The 16,003-nt window shown below is 44.1% G+C and overlaps 1 protein-coding gene and 1 long non-coding RNA gene across 3 annotated transcripts in view; one reads left to right on the forward strand and one right to left on the reverse strand.

Annotated features, from left to right (window-relative positions):
- Nucleotides 1-16,003, reverse strand: part of JADE2 (jade family PHD finger 2) — a 134,242-nt gene that overhangs the window by 75,178 nt on the left and 43,061 nt on the right. The gene's annotated exons all lie outside the window — the stretch shown is intronic.
- LOC109250861 (uncharacterized) overlaps nucleotides 1-16,003 on the forward strand; it is a 53,597-nt gene that overhangs the window by 22,360 nt on the left and 15,234 nt on the right. Inside the window, exon 3 of one of the 2 annotated variants that reach the window (XR_008423897.1) lies at nucleotides 8,670-8,737. The exons of the other annotated variant lie outside the window; for it this stretch is intronic. This is a non-coding gene — a long non-coding RNA (uncharacterized LOC109250861). The remainder of the gene's footprint in view (nucleotides 1-8,669; nucleotides 8,738-16,003) is intronic. 2 annotated transcript variants of the gene reach the window in all.

Here is a 16,003-nt window from a genome sequence, read left to right on the forward strand (position 1 = left end):
CCATGCTCAGCCCTAAACCAGCCATTGTGCAACCCTGCAAAGGGCCTAATGCACTATGCAACTCTGATTGTCCAGGCCTGATTCACTTGTGACTCTCAAGCCAGGGAGTTACTCCACCTGAAGCACATGAGCTGAAAATGATAAGAGGAGTACTTTCTTGGATGAAAATTGGTTTGCTATTTCCAGAAGAGGAGGGACAGTTACTAAGCAGGGAAACGACAACAGTTCTCAACAGGGGCGTCCCCTGCCTAGAACAGGAGTCCTTTGGCCCGTGCCTTTTACTCCCTGATTGTGCTGTGCTTTGAGGGCAGGAATCATAACTATCTTCCCTCTGTATCTGCAGAAATATTAATAGAATTAATAATAATCTTGGGTAGGTATGTTGAGCTTGATACCTTTTCAAACCTCTTTTAACATCTACCCTATTATTTGATTCTTTGTTCTTCTTTTTGGCTACCCAGGATCTGAACCCTCTTCCTGTGATGGGGAATTCCCCTCATTCTGAGGCAGAGCCCACTTCCCACTACAGAGGCTAAAAGTACCATGTGCATACTTTTCCCAGCCTCCCCGTGGCTGGGTGAAGGCCCATGACTGAGGCTCTGCCATTCAGGCACAAAGGCTCCAGACAGTGACCCAGGAACTAGTGACCCAAAGAAGCAGGGATCACAGAGGGTTCTCCTTGGTGGTTACTGTGGGTGCAGCCGGCCACCCACAGTGGTGGTGGAGATGGTGACAGCACAGAACCTGGGCAGGATACAGCAGCCCAGCCTATAGGGTCTAGTGCACGATGGTGGTGGCAACAGTGAGAACAATGAGGTCCTGACTGAGCCAGTTTTCAGTATGATTGTCTTTTCACGTCATCTGCAGGGCTGCTTTTCTGCTTTGCCAAGAGATTCTCTGAGCTGCTCAATATTATTTTTCTGCTTAAATCAATTTAGCTTAAGTCAGTTAAGTCAATTTGCCTAAGTTAAAGGTCAATTTCTGTTGCTTGTATTTAGAAACTCTGACTGTTACAATCCTGGAGACAAACCCATTGGATAATTTCCCTTTTTCGGATGGATAAAATAAGGCTTAGCAACCGGCCCAAGTTCATTCAATGTGACAGTCTGTGAGTTGAGACCAGAACCTTGGACTAGGTGGGACAGTCCTACAGCTGGCAGGTGGGAGCCCAGGCAAGGAAGAACTTTCTCACAAGTAGAGCTGCCTTACCAGATAAAAGCCCCTTGTTCCTGGAGGTGTGCAAGCAGATCTCGGGAGACTTAAGGGAGAGACCAAGCAAGGGAACTCCAGTTCACTTCTTCCTCATGGATTGCACATGTTATCATCTGTCCAACCTAGAGTGAGTGCTCTTTGTGAACACAAGGGTGTTAAAGGGGAAAACACAGTTCCTGGTGCTACAACTCCAAATGCCCACCCTCTCTTGTGAGTCAGCCTAGCCCTGGCCCAAAACATAACTGCCACTAGTCCTGTGTCCCAGAGCAAAGTCATGGTGTTTACTGGCCTCCGTCACTTTAATGAAAAAGCCCCTACACCAAACAAATAACAAGCACAGACATTTGCAACTAATTACGGTAGTGCTGATCAGTCAAATTTCATTGCAAATTGCATGTTGAAATTGATAGTGGGCGAGTCAAGAATAAACTGGTTGTCTGGAAAAGTGACACGGGCACACAGTACTAGATTAATAATTCAATTTAGACGCAGTCAGACATTCTGAAGAAGAGGAAAAAGCAGATTAGCATTGCCCCAAGATTGCTTGTTTACCCAGTACTTCTTGCCAATGTGCCTGGCTTCTAAGGGAAGTTGATCCTCTTTTAGAGTCCTCCCACTTCGGGAGACCACAGGGCGTTGAGTATTCCAGCCTTTAATTCCTGGTTTGCAAAATTGCAGCCCTGAGTGGTATGGGGAGGGGTAAACTGCCCTTCATCCTAGCTGCTGCTGAGAAGCCTACTCAGGCAGCTTCTTGGGGGACAGACACCTCCTGCTGCAGTGAACCACACTCTTGGTCTCTCATTTGTGGGTACTGGGCTCGGGGGAGGTAATCCACCTTGAGAGTCCAGGTGGATTTCCCAGGTCAGGTATGGCTCCAGAGAAGTGAGCCCTGAGAAGGTGGGAAAGAAACCAGAAGGGCCTCACAGAGCTCCCCAGTTGGGTTGGTCCCCATGGGATCCCAGAGAGCTATGAAGTCCAGAGTCCCAGCTTGGATGGAGGCCATAAGATGGATGGGCAGTGTCCTCAGGATCGGGCCTTCTGGGAAGGTCACTGTGTCCTTGCACCTGGAGAGGAAGGTAGGAAGGAGACACAGAGCAGGCAAAATGTACAGGTGTGTGTGTGTGGGGGGAGTGGGGGTGGTTAGGTACCTGTATGCCCATGAGATGCCACCTTGAGTGGCCACACTGAACTAGCCAGGAGTGCTTCACACTGAGCTGCTCACCAGCCCAAAATGGATTGAGAATCAAGCAGCCTGCAATGTGCACAGAGCCACTGGCCCCCACTCCAACTGCCCTCACTCCACAGGCCTGTGCAAAGGAAAGTCTTAATCTTCATCCTCTAGATCTGGGTTCAAAACTCAAAATCTACAGGGAAGTGGGCCAGCTATGGGATGGGGGAGAGCTAGTGAGCTTGAAACTGATTGGCGGGGGGCGGCCGTGATTCAGCTTCAGGAGTCTGCCTAGAGACAATATAAGTTGGAATTCAGAAAAAAGCTTAGGCCAGGGATATAAATTTGCAAGTTGTCAGCAACGGAATGTTATTTAAAGCCAGGACACTGGAGGAGATTATCAAGGGACTGCAAGAAGATAAGAGATTAAAAGAGGTCCAAGGACTGAGCCTTGGAGATGAGGAAGTGCCAGCAAAGGAGACAGAAGATGAGCGCCCAGAGAGGTAGGAGGGAAACCACGAGAGGGTGGTGATGATCCAGGTGCCAAGGAGGGAGAGATGAACTCTTACATGCTACTGAGAAGCAAGCAAGGTGAAGCCTGATATTTGAGAACATGGAGAGCCCTTGACAGAGGTAGCTTTGCTGTAGTGGTGGGGGCTAAAGCCTGATGGGAGAAAGGAAGCAGGGAGAGGACTTGAGACAGCAAGAAGAGTCCATTCCTTCTAGGAGTTGGGCCATAAAAAGGAGCAGAGAAATTGGGTGAGAGTTTGAGGGGGATATAAGGCCAAGACATGATTTTTCTTTAAGATGGAAAAATCACAGTATTTTTGTGTACTGATGGGAATAATCCTGGAGAGAGGGAATTTTGATGATGTAGGTGAGAAAAGGGATAAATGTTGGAGTGAAGTCCTTGAGTAGACAGGTGGAGATAGCATCTGGTGTACAAAAAAGGGGACTGTCCTTAAATAGGAGCATGGACAGTTCACCCATATTAGCAAAATGAAAACCAGAGTTGATGAGCACAGATGCAAGTGGGTGGGGGAAGTAGTGGTGGAGCCCGTGGAACTTCTCTGGTGAGGGCTTCTATTTTCTTAGCAAGCTAGGAACAGGTTGTCAGCTGAGAGTGAGGTGGAAGAGGAGGTGTGAGGCAGTCGGCTGAGAGAGAGAGTGTAAGTGCCCTTGGAGGTGTAGTACGATTTCTGGGCAGCCTATAGGTCTCACTGAGGGAGGCTTGGGTTCATTAATTCAAAGTGAGACTGGTCAGCCCATTGTGGGTTTTTATTTGTCCCAGGCAGTCTGTGGATGCAGGTGTAGGGTAGATAGAGGGCTGAGTTTAACCAAGGCTGTGGTTTTGCCAGATGACCATTCTACAGGGAGGGGAGAGGGAGAGAGTATGGCATCAGACCATGGAATGTGAGCTGGGTAAGAAGGGAAGGGGGACTGAGGAGGCAAGGTACATGAATATTTTCTTGGATCAGTAGGCTCCAAGACGAGCTGTTGGATTGGGGGCACAAGAAGGAGTGAGGTGGAGAGAGAGGTACTGTTTACTGAGAGGGGACACAGATCACCCAGTCAATGAAGGTACTGTACTGACAGATAACCACCAGTTGGAGGTCTGGCTGCTGGAGCAAGAGGCTGAGGTACTACGGAAGCCAAGATTGTGAAGAGGAGGCCAAGGGGCTGAAAGAGCTGGTTCATTTACATGAATGGAGAAACTAAAAACTAAGGCAGGAGTGCCCCTGGAGAGGAAAGGTGGGGAAATAGGATGGGCCAGGAGTTAAAATCTTCAAAGAACAAGGGGGAGAGACCAAGGGGGCCTGTCAATGGCTGTCAAAAGTGGAGGAACGGGTGGTCTTGTCTGATGACATGGCTTCCAGACATGGGTATTTCCAAGGAGGAGGGCAAACTGTGACACTGAGGAGCAAAATGGTCATTCCCGATCCCACCAGGGACACAAGGACCACAGTAGGGGAAAGAGCCACCACTTGAGAGGCTGAAGGGAAAGCGGAGTCCTTACAGGAGAGGCAGTTTTCCATTAGAGCAAGAAAGCAAAGATGACATTCTGAAATGAGGTTGAGGATATGGGGAAATTCACTGATGCCAGACCATGAGTTTCAGAGACCAGTGAAAGGATTTCTAGACATGGGGTAGGGTAGTCGATGAGGTCAGAAAAGGGTAATGCAGAGGCACATGGGGCTTAGAGTCCTGGAGTGAAGGATACCTTTGGAATTCTGGACTTCATGTGGGACTGGTATGAACAGGGATAAAGGGGCTGTTGAGAGCAGTCCCGAGGAGCCCAAGGCAGAGGGTGGTGGCCAGGCTGGGTTTGTTGGGAGGGGAGAGGAGAGAGCACCTGTCGGGAGCCCTCTTCACTCCTCTGATGGTGGTCTGGAGGTTTGAGGAAGAGCAGTATTCCCAGAGCAGGTAGAGGCCTGCGCTCCCTCTTTACTCCCACATAGAAATATTACTCAAAACTCTCTTCATAGAACCGAAAAATAAAACTACAGACAGGGGAGCCTGGGTGGCTTGGTCGGTTAAGCGTCTGACTTCGGCTCAGGTCATGATCTCACGGTCCGTGAGTTCGAGCCCCGCGTCGGGCTCTGTGCTGACAGCTCAGAGCCTGGAGCCTGCTTCCGATTCTGTGTCTCCCTCTCTCTCTGACCCTCCCCCATTCATGCTCTGTCTCTCTCTGTCTCAAAAATAAATAAACGTTAAAAAAAAAAATTTTTTTTTAAAAATAAATAAAAAAAAATAAAAAAAAATAAACTACAGACACATCAATGAAAGAGAGTTATCCAGAAATAGAGTCTTACATATGGCATAATAAATCTCTATAAAATAAAGTTTGCCCTCAAAACAGTAGAGATAAAAAGCATGATTCCCCCTGCCCCAGGGACAAGTCACTATTTGAGAAAAAATAAATCCAGATCTTTACCTTAAATCTTACACTAAATGAATTCAAGTGATCTAAAAAGCTAGTGTAAAAAATGTAATATTAGTATAAAGATTGAAATAGACCCACACATACATGATCAACTGATTTTTAACAAATAGTACCAAGGTTGGGGCGCCTGGGTGGCTCAGTCATTTGAGCAACCGACTCTTGATCTCGACTCAGTTGATGATCTCACAGTTCATGAGTTCAAGGCTTGCACCAGGCTCTGTGCTAATGGCACGGAGCCTGCTTGAGATCCTCTCTTTCTCTCTGCCCCTCCCCCCACTTGTGTTCTTTCTCTCTCTCTCCCTCTCAAAGTAAATAAATAAACTTAGGGGGAAAAAAACACAAAAAAACCAAAACAGTATCAAGGCAACTCAATGGGGAGCAAACAATCTTTCCAGCAAATGGTCCTGGGACTATTGGATAGGCATATGTCAAATTCATACCACATACATATATCATTTATACTATATATAAAAATTATATGATATGGATTAGAGGCCTATATGTATGACCCATATCCAAATTATATATACAAATTTTATACAAAAATTATATTCAACACAATTTAAAAACAGGCAAAAGACTTGAATTTTAGAAGACTTTACCAAAGAAGTTATTTAGGTAACAGATAAACAACATGAGATGCTCAACATCTTTTGTCATTAGGAAAATATAAATGAAAACTATGAACCCACTAGAAGGATCAGAATTTAACAAGACCGACCAAATCAAGTACTGGCAAGGATGGGAACTGTGGTTGCCCTGGGACGGATGGAACACAAAAGTGCCATGTGGAAACACGGGGAAATTATGGGTATGTTGTATGAGCAAAGCAGAGTTTAACCTTCATTTGCTCAGTTGATAGACATTTCAGTTGTTGCCGGTTTGGGCTTGTGGCTGACGCAAAGATGTGTCACCCAGATCCTTCCTCAAGGAAGGATTTGCTGTCCAGTTGCAGAGAGTGTGATAAGCAGAAACCTGCAGCTAGTAGTTTATTCAGGGTCTGCCTGAGCTGCAGAGGGCTGCCTTGCCCCTTTTCAGAGCAGCTGGCATCCAGTGACTGAACAAAGCAGGGATATAGAGGCTGGGCCATTTTAATCCAATCTGGGACAATCCAGATGCACAATATTTGCTCCAGAGTTCCCTGCCAACTTGGCTTAGACGTCAATGAATGTGCATCACAGTTGGACTTCTTCTGCTCAATCCTGCTTCCTCTCCCTTCCTTTCATTGATGTTGATTCCTAATGTCCATCATAAATATCTTGTGCTCCAAACTCCATCTCAGCATCTGTTTCCTGGGAACCAGATTTATGACAGGGCTATGACAAACCAAGCTCCTATGACCATTCTTGTCCATGTTTCCTGTCCTATTAACACTCTTTTCTGTAGGATATTTGCCTAGGAATTGAATTGCTGGCTCGTAGTGTATGTTACTTTCAGCTTACTTGGATAATGCTGAACTGTTTTCCAAAATGTTTGTACATCTTTGTGTAAATTTATATAGATGAATGTTTTTGCTTATTCAATTTGGTAAGTATGTAGTGATATCTTACTGTGATTTTAATTGACATTTGCTTGATGACCAAAAAATTTGAACAGTTTTATGTTACTGGCCTTTGTGTTTCTTTTTTTCAAAGTGCCTATCTTTTGCCCATTTTTCTTTTTCCCAAGTTATTCTATTTTTTGTATTATTTACTCATTTATTTTAAAACCACTTTATTAAAGTATGATTGACATACAGAAACCTATACATATTTAATGTATATAGCTTGATGAATTTGGAATGCACATTCTTCTACTGGGTTGTCTTCTGTTATTATTTCTCATGAGTCCTGTATATACTCTGGATAAAAGCCTTTGATAGTTTAAAAAAAATTTTTTTTAATGTTTTATTTATTTTTGAAAGAGAGAAATAGAGCATGAGCAGGAGAAAGGCAGAGAGAGGGAGACACAGAATCGGAGGCAGGCTCCAGGCCTCGAGCTGTCAGCTCAGAGCCTGATGTGGGGCTTGAACTCACAAACCATGATATCATGACCCGAGCCGAAGTTGGACGCTTAACCGACTGAGCCACCCAGGCACCCCATAGCCTTTGATAGTTTTATCTGTTATTATTATCTTCTGCTACTCTGTAGATTGCCTTTTCACTCTCTTAATGTTGTCTTTTGATGAATATAAATTCTTCATTTTATCCGTCTTTCCTTTGTAATATTGCTTTTTGTGTTTTGTTTAAGACCATTTCCCTACCCAAGATTATGAAGATGTTCTTCTACATTGTTATTTTTCTACATTATTATTATTATTAATGTTTATTTATTTTGTGAGAGAGAGAGAGAGTGCATGCACACATGTGTGGGGGAGGGACAAAGGGAGAGAGAGGATCCCAAGCAGGGTCCATGATGTCAGTGCAGAGCCCAATGTGGGCCTTGATCTCAAAACGTGAAATCATGACCTGAGCCAAAATCAAGAGTTGGATGCTTAACCCACTGAGCCATGCAGGTGCCCCTCTACATTATTATTTTAAAACTTTACAATTTTGGCTTTTCTATTTAGGTCCATATACACATGAAGTTGATTTTGGTGTATGGTGTAAAGTAGGGGTTCAATTTCATTCTTTTCCTATATAGATCCTCAGTTGTTCCAGCCAAGTTTATTAAGAATCTTTCTGCCAATGCTGTACCATGCCACTTCTGTCAAAAACCAAGCATCTAGATATGTGCAGCTCTGTTTCTGTAATCTCATCTCTATTTTATTGAACTGCCTATCCCCCAAATCCAGGCCCTCTCCTAATTACTATAGCTTTATAGTAATCTGATATAGTAATAGCAATTCCTCTAACCTCGTTCTTCCTCTAGAGTGACTTAGCTATTCTTGGCCTTGTGCATGTCCACATAAATTTTGGAATCATCTTGTCCAGTCCCACAAAAAATCCTCATGAGACTTTATAGAAATAAAATTGAATCTATAGATCACTTTGGGAAGAACTGATGATCTTTGTAATATTTTAGTCTTCCAATCCATGAACACTATAGCTTCATTTATTAAGATCTTTAATTTCTGTCTATAATGCTGTAAATTTTTCTGCATTGGAGACTTATTCAAATTTTATTGCTTTATTCCTAGTGATTTGATATTTTAAAATGATATTCTAAGTGCTATCCTTTTAAAATATCATTTCCTTTTTGTTGCTGTTAAATACATTGATTTGTATATATTTACTTTTTTTAAATCCAAGAAAGTTGCTGGACTTTGTTAATAATTCTAATTACCTGTAGAGCATTTTAAAAATTTCCTCTGTATACTATCAAAACATCTATAAATAAAGGAAATTTTGTTTCTTCCTTTTCCAGTCCTTATTCCTCTTCTTTCTTCACTGTGTTAGCCAAGATCTCCAGTATGATGTTGAATAAAAGTGGTGGTAATGGATATCTTTGTTTTGTTCCAATTTTCAAAGGGAAAATTTCCAGTGTTTTACCACTAAGTATGATGCTTGCATTAGTTATTTTTTAAAAGACAGCCTTTTTAAAATTAAGGAAGTTTCTTTCCAGTTCCAGTTTGGCTCAAGGTTGTTTTTTTCCCCCACTATTTATCCATTTGATTCAATGGATGTTGCATTTTATAAAATGCTTTTTCTGCATCCACTGAGATAACTATAGGATTTTTCTTCTTTAATCTATTAATGTGATAAATTACATTGACTGGTTTTTGAAAGTTAAACAAAGCTTAAATTTCTAGGATAATTATAACTTGGTCATATGAACTATCTTTTTTATTATATGATGATAAATTTTGTTTATTTTATTATTTAAAAAATGTGTTTTTTTTTTAACATTTATTTATTGTTAAGAGACAGAGTGCAAGCAGGGAGGACTACAGAGAGAGGGAGACACAGAATGTGAAGCAGGCTCCAGGCTCTGAGCTGTCAGCACAGAGCCCAACATGGGACTCAAACCCACAAACTGAGATCATGACCTGAGCTGAAGTCAGATGCTCAACCGACTGAGCTAAATTTTGTTTAATTTAAAGTTTATTTATTGAGGGAGAGAGAGAGAGGGAGGGAGGGAGAGAGAATGAGTAGGGGAGGGGCAGAGACAGAGAATCCCAAGCAGGCTCCACACTGTCAGCACAGAGCCCAACAGGGGGCTCCAACTCACTAACTCCAAGATCATGACCTGAACTACAATCAAGAGTCTGATGCTTAACCAACCGAGCCACCCAGGTGCCCCAATAAATTTTAATAATACTTTGTTTAGGGTTTTTATATGCATGTTCATAAACAAGACTGGCCTTCAATTTTCCTATATTGACCCTGTTAGATTTGGGGGTCAGGGACATATTAGATCCATGAAATGAGTTAGAAGGATAACTTTAGTCTTTGGGAGTAGAAACTTCTAAACTTGTGGAAGTTTGTATATGAATGGTATTTTCTATCTGGAAAAAGAAATCTTTGTGGAAAGATTTTAAATTACTGATACAATCTCTTTAATAAAATATACAATACAAAATATTTAGGAATAAATAGAATCAAGTACAAATATAAAATATAAAACATAAAGTATAAAACATAAAATATTTAGGAATAAATATAATCAAGCAAATATAGGACTTATATACTGAAAATTATAATGCATTTTTGAGAGAAATTAAGGGGAAAAAAGAAATTAAAGAAGACCTAAATAAATGGAATAGATACCCTATGTTCATGAATCAAAAGACAATATTGTTCAGATGGTAACCTACAGATTCAATGCAATCCCCATTCCAATGAGTTTCTTTGCAGAAACTACCAAGCTGATCCTATATCATGTAGAAAATGCAAGGGACTCAGGACAATGAAAACAATCTGGGTAAAAACCAAAAAGTTGGAGGACTCACACGTCCTGCTTTCAAAACTTACTGCAAAGCTACAGAAATCAAGACTATGTGATATTGGCATAATGAATAAACACACAGATAATAGAATAAAAGTGAAAATTCAGAAATAAACTCTTACATTCAAGGTCAACTGATTTTCAACAAGGGCACAAGACAATTTAATGGGCTAAAAGAAAAAACAGTGCTGGAACAACTGAATATTCACGTACAGAAGAATGCAGTTGGATCCCTACCTCACATCTTACCTAAAAATTAACTCAAACCAAATCAAAGATCCAAATGTAAGAAATAAAACTCAAACCATTAAAAGAAAACATAGATGTAAATATCTGTTACTTGGATCAAGCAATCATTTCTTAGCCATTAAACCAAAAGCACAGGCAACCAAAGAAACATATAAACTTGGACTTCATCAAAATTAAAAATTTTATGCTACAGAGAGCAACATTAAGAAAGTATAAAGACAATCTAGATGATGGTAGAAAATTTTTACAAATCATATATCTGACAAAGGGCTTTTATCTAGAAAATATAAAGAACTCTTACAACTCAAAAGTAGAAAGACAAATGCTCAATTTAAAAATGGGCAGGGGTGCCTGGGTGGCTCAGTCGGTTAAGCGTCCGACTTCAGCTCAGGTCACGATCTTGCGGTCCGTGAGTTCGAGCCCCGCGTCGGGCTCTGGGCTGATGGCTCAGAGCCTGGAGCTTGCTCCTGATTCTGTGTCTCCCTCTCTCTCTGCCCCTCCCCTGTTCATGCTGTGTCTCTCTCTGTCTCAAAAATAAATAAACGTTAAAAAAAAAAAATTTAAAAAAAAAATAAAAATGGGCAAAGGATCTGAATATACATTGCTTCAAAGAATATATACAAATTGCCAATAAGCACATGAAAAAATACTCATTATTAGTCATCAGGGAAAAGCAAATGAAATCATACTCTGATACTACATCATACATACCACTAGAATGACTACAATTAAAAGAACAGATAATAACAAATGTTGGCAAGGATGTGGAGAAATTAGAACTCTCATACACTACTGGTAGAAATGTAAAATAGTGCAACTGCTTTGGAAAACAATCTGACAGTTCCCCTAAAGATTAAATATAGAGTTACCATATGATCCAGAAATTCTACTCCTAGGGATATAGGAAAGGAAAACATATATCTATAGAAAAACTTATACATAAATGTCCATAGCAGCATTATTCATAGTATTCCAAAAGTAGAAACAACCCAAGAGTCATGAACTGATAAACGGATAAACCAAATAAATGGAATATTATCCAGCCATAAAAAGGAAAGAAATTCTAATACATGCTACCACATGGATAAACCATGAAAACATTACATAAGTAAAGAAGCTAGTGACAAAAGACCACATATTGTGTGATTCCACTTAAATGAAATATCCAGAATAGGCAAATCCATAAAGAGAAAATAGGGGTACCTGGCTGGCTCAGTAGATGGAGCATGTGACTCTTGATCTTGGGGTTGTGAGTTCGAGCCCCATGTTGGGCGTAGAGTTTACTTAATAATAATAAAAAAAGGGCAGCAAGTAGATTAGTGGTTATCTAATGCCCTGGAGGTAGGGTATAGGGGGAAAAGTGAAATGACTCCTAATGGGTATGATTTTTTGAGGAGAAGGGTGATGAAATGCCCTAAAAGTGATTGCAGTGATCATTGCACATCTTTGTGAATATACTAAAAACTACTGAATTCTATACCTTAAATAGATGAATTGCATGGTATGTGAATTATATGTCAATCAAGTTATTTATTAAAAAAATATATATCAGAGGCACCTGGCTGGCTCAGTCGATGGGGCATGCAACTCTTGATCTCAGGGTTATGAGTTTGAGCCCCATGTTGGTTATAGAGATTACTTAAATAAAAAAATAAATACATTTTAATGGATCTGAGAATCAGGAGGACTCTGATGACCCTCAGCCAGCCAAAAGCATTTCAGTGTCATGGTCAGGTATTGGAAATTGGCAGGATGGGGAGTGATGTGAACAAGGAAGAAAGGAAAATACAGGGGAAAGACTTGGAAGAGTTATCTGGCCATGAAGGCAGAAGTGAGACTTGATGGAAAAGAAGGCTCAGGAGTATGTATTCTTTAGAGTCACATTACATACCTCAGCCTGCGATCTAGCTCATCAAAGAAGCTAGTGAAGCTGATTCTGTGGGCCTTTCCAGCCTTCTCTCCTGATGCTGGTCAGACCGGCCAGGCCAGTCCTCTCTTCCTATACCACTAAAACTTAGCCACCTGGAAAGGCTTACCACACCCCACCTCATCTTGGAGCCTTTCCCAAGAGGTGCCATCTCCCACTGACCTCTCCCTTCTCAGCCTGCTTTCACACTGCATACAAGATGTCATCACTATATTGTTATCTTACATGACCAGGTATTCCAGATTCACCAATGCTGTCCTGGTGACCTGATTTGGGGAGTAGGATATTGTCTAGAGCCTGGGACCCAGAACCTTCAGCCTGCCAAACTCATTAATAAAACATTCTCTTATGACCATCACCCATGCCTGGCTTCTATAGGCTGGCCCCTCTTTGAGGATATGGTCATTGAATGTGGGTTTCTAGGAAGCCATGGTTTCTAGGAAAGCCTACATGTGCCCACCCATTCCATGTGGGCCAGAGTCAGCAAGAAAGACATACTTATTAAGCCTTGGGCCCCAGTATTTTCAGAAGAGCACAAGCCCCATGAGGCTGGCCTTAAGGTGTGCGGAGGACTTCTCTATACCCTCCCCACTCTTGGAAAAGAAAAATGCTGTTAATTGTCATATGAAATAAAGGCTTTGATAAAGCCCAGTAAATGGTGCTTAGCTTTTTTGAACACAGTGTTTCCCAAAAATATTTGTCCTTGGGACCTTTTGTCCACCCCATCCACTATCATCCAGGAACACATCACCCCAACAAAAAAGTCTAGAACCTGTAACTGGCACTTGTGGGCCAGCCTACAAATTTCAATGGCCAACCTCTCCTCCTCCACCAGGACCCTTCTCTGTATCTTACATATTCTCCTCTAAGGCATAGCCCACAGCTATCTCCACCTGCTGGGGTGCCAGTATCTCTGAGTCACCTGTTCCCTTAAACACACAGAGACCCCTCTCCCCACCTCATACCCACAGCTGGCTATTGCTTCCAACATTGAATATCCTTGAGTATGCCTGTCCTTTCCCTATCCCCCTTTCCAGGTCATTCCTTACAGCTCTCTGGGTTGCCCCTGTGAGGCCATGGGCATGAGACACCACATTTGGCAACAAGCCAAGGCGGCAGCACTGGGCTTTGAAGTATTCTCAGAACCTGAGTCCCCTCTCTCAGCTTCTCTACCCCATAGGGATTCTGCCCCAGATAGCAGAAGAGCAGGGTATAGGGCAGGATCAGAGGTGGAAATGGGCATGGGGCCACAATCCAGTAGCAGCTTTTCCCATGGGCAGGGATCAGAGGACCGTCCCTATGCCTAAGTTTGGCACTTGGTGAATGATCATTGACAGTTCTTAGAAGCCCCCACTCCTCCAGACCCTAGTGGGGGCACATTCTCCACGAGGGAACTGGACACTTCCCAAAACTCGACACATCCTGGCTGGAGCTGGCTGTGGGCTGGGCACCCCCGGGCTAGCCGGGCAGGGCGGGGTGTCCTGGAGAGCCGCGGATGGGCCTCACACCCAGGCTGGGCCAGGACACCCCGTCCTTGGCCGAGGCCCAAACCGGCTCTGTTTACAGAATCTGTCAGCTCTGTTCCCCCTCCCCCACCCGGCACTTCCCCTAGAGTCCTGGGGGCTGGGAGAGGGGCAGGCGGAGCCTGAGGGAGACTAGGAGGCAGCCAAATCCCAGTCTGGTCCCTCAATCCTCCTCCCCTTCTTGGCGCCTAGGGTCTATCTCCGCCGGTTCTCCAATCTTCTGGTTTCCCTTTCAAAAGCATTGGGTGGGAATGCGCCTTTTAAAAGAGAAATCTGCAAAAGACAACGCTTACTCCCAAGGAAAGTTTAGCTAATGGTGGAAAGATAAGACACTGAGCCGGCAGGCGCAGGGAGAGTTTTCTAGGCAAGGGGTTCCTGGATACCTCCAGACAGCCCGGAAGGAGGCTCTCTCTTTCCTTGGGACCCCAAACTCATGGGCCCCTGGGAATTTTTCCAAGAACTAACAGAGGGACTTGGCGCAAATTAGATGTAACCCGTCGGGCAGGCTGGGGGCTTTCGGGGGGCAGCGACGTCTCGAGATAAGGCCAACGGCCGGACAGGCCACCGTGACTCAGCTGCCTTGGGCTGCAGGGAAGCTCCACGGGCGCCCCCAGGAGCCGGAGGGGGAAGGCGGGACCCGGACTGCGTTGCTCCGCCCCTACCCCGCCCCCTGGCTCCGGGAAAGCCTGCCCACCACCCCCAGCTTCCCAGAGGCGCCCGGATTTCCCACGGGTTTCCCCACCTGCTGCAAATAGTAACAAAGGCTGGCGTTTGCAGAGCGCTCACGCTGTGCTAGGTACTTAGCAGGAATCGTGTCTTTTGTGACCTTCAGCAAGGCTCTGAAGAGGGCACCACTTTTGCTGCTAGAGAAAGAAACCGAGGCTCAAAGAGGTCAAGCTACTTATTGAAGGTCACACAGCTACTGAGTGGTAGGGGCCAGAGTTTACAAAACCTGATACTTCTTACCCCTTAGGGTACCATGTCCTGACCTTCCTGTTGCTAGCGGGTCCTCTGGGCCTTTCTAAGGAACCAGGACATCCCCTGGGTTGGGGGCTAACACATTACAAATATTTATCTTGGGGCAAATTCAGTGATATTGATTACGTGTGTCCTGAACTCCCAGCCTGGTTTCACATGGTGGCAAAATTCCCCAGCCTTAAGTTTCCCTTTGACCCCCACTCTGACGGAAACTCCTGGGCACAGGGCTGGGCCCCCAGGGAACACTGCCACGCCAACGCTTAGCCCTGCCCTCTGGAGAGATGCAGTCTCCAGAAAGCCCCTATCTTGCTTACAGATTAGTCCCCCAACCCTGGGACCTTGCCAAGAGAGAAGCAGCAGGTGCACACCACCCCCCTGCTGCTGGCTGGGCCCTGACCATATGCGGTCAAGGACAGGACAGTGCCACAGAAAGCCAAGTCTGAGCCACAGAAGAGGTCAAGGAGCAAAGGGCAATCTGTACCCTAGGGCTGTCCTGGGAGCTAGTGAGCTCCATGTTATGTGGTGTGGAAGAAATGATTCAAAAATAGGGTGGGATGAGATGACCTCTGAAACCCCAAATTCCTCTCTCCTGTGAGTCAGGCAGTGTCCAAGTGAATAGCCTGTTGTGACAGCCACTCACATAGAAACTTTCCCAGACTCTCTCATTTTCTTCCCCTTTGGCCTTTTTCTTTGGGGACCTGGGACCTTTCTCCTGGAGACTCGGGAAGTATTGGGAAGGAGATCACTGCCACATGTCCCTGCCTCAGTTTGCTACTCTGTCTCAGCGGCCATTATGTAGGCTCTGGGAGGGCTCTGACTTGTGGGGAGTAAGGAAGGAAGCAAAGAAGGAAGGAAGGAAGGACCACGAGAGGGAGAAATCTTGAGACCAGGGACTGCTTCTGTGGCTGAGTTGGTTTGACCTTTGGCCCCAGTCATAGCTCCATCCTCTTCCCCTAGATATGAGATCTTGAGCACTGTCACTTTATCTCCCAGGGCCTCTGTGAAATGAAAGAACTCTAATATCAACCTCCCTTGTTGGGAGGGTTGTCGGTAGCAACAGTGAGTGACTGCTGGGGGTAAGGTCATCTGAAACACAATTCTGTGCCTGTGCCCAGTGGGCAGTCCAGCTCTACAAG

This window comes from Panthera pardus, unplaced genomic scaffold (genome assembly GCF_024362965.1).
Source record: "Panthera pardus isolate Hobbes unplaced genomic scaffold, ASM2436296v1 HiC_scaffold_2, whole genome shotgun sequence".
In the NCBI taxonomy this organism is placed as follows: Eukaryota; Metazoa; Chordata; class Mammalia; order Carnivora; family Felidae; genus Panthera; species Panthera pardus.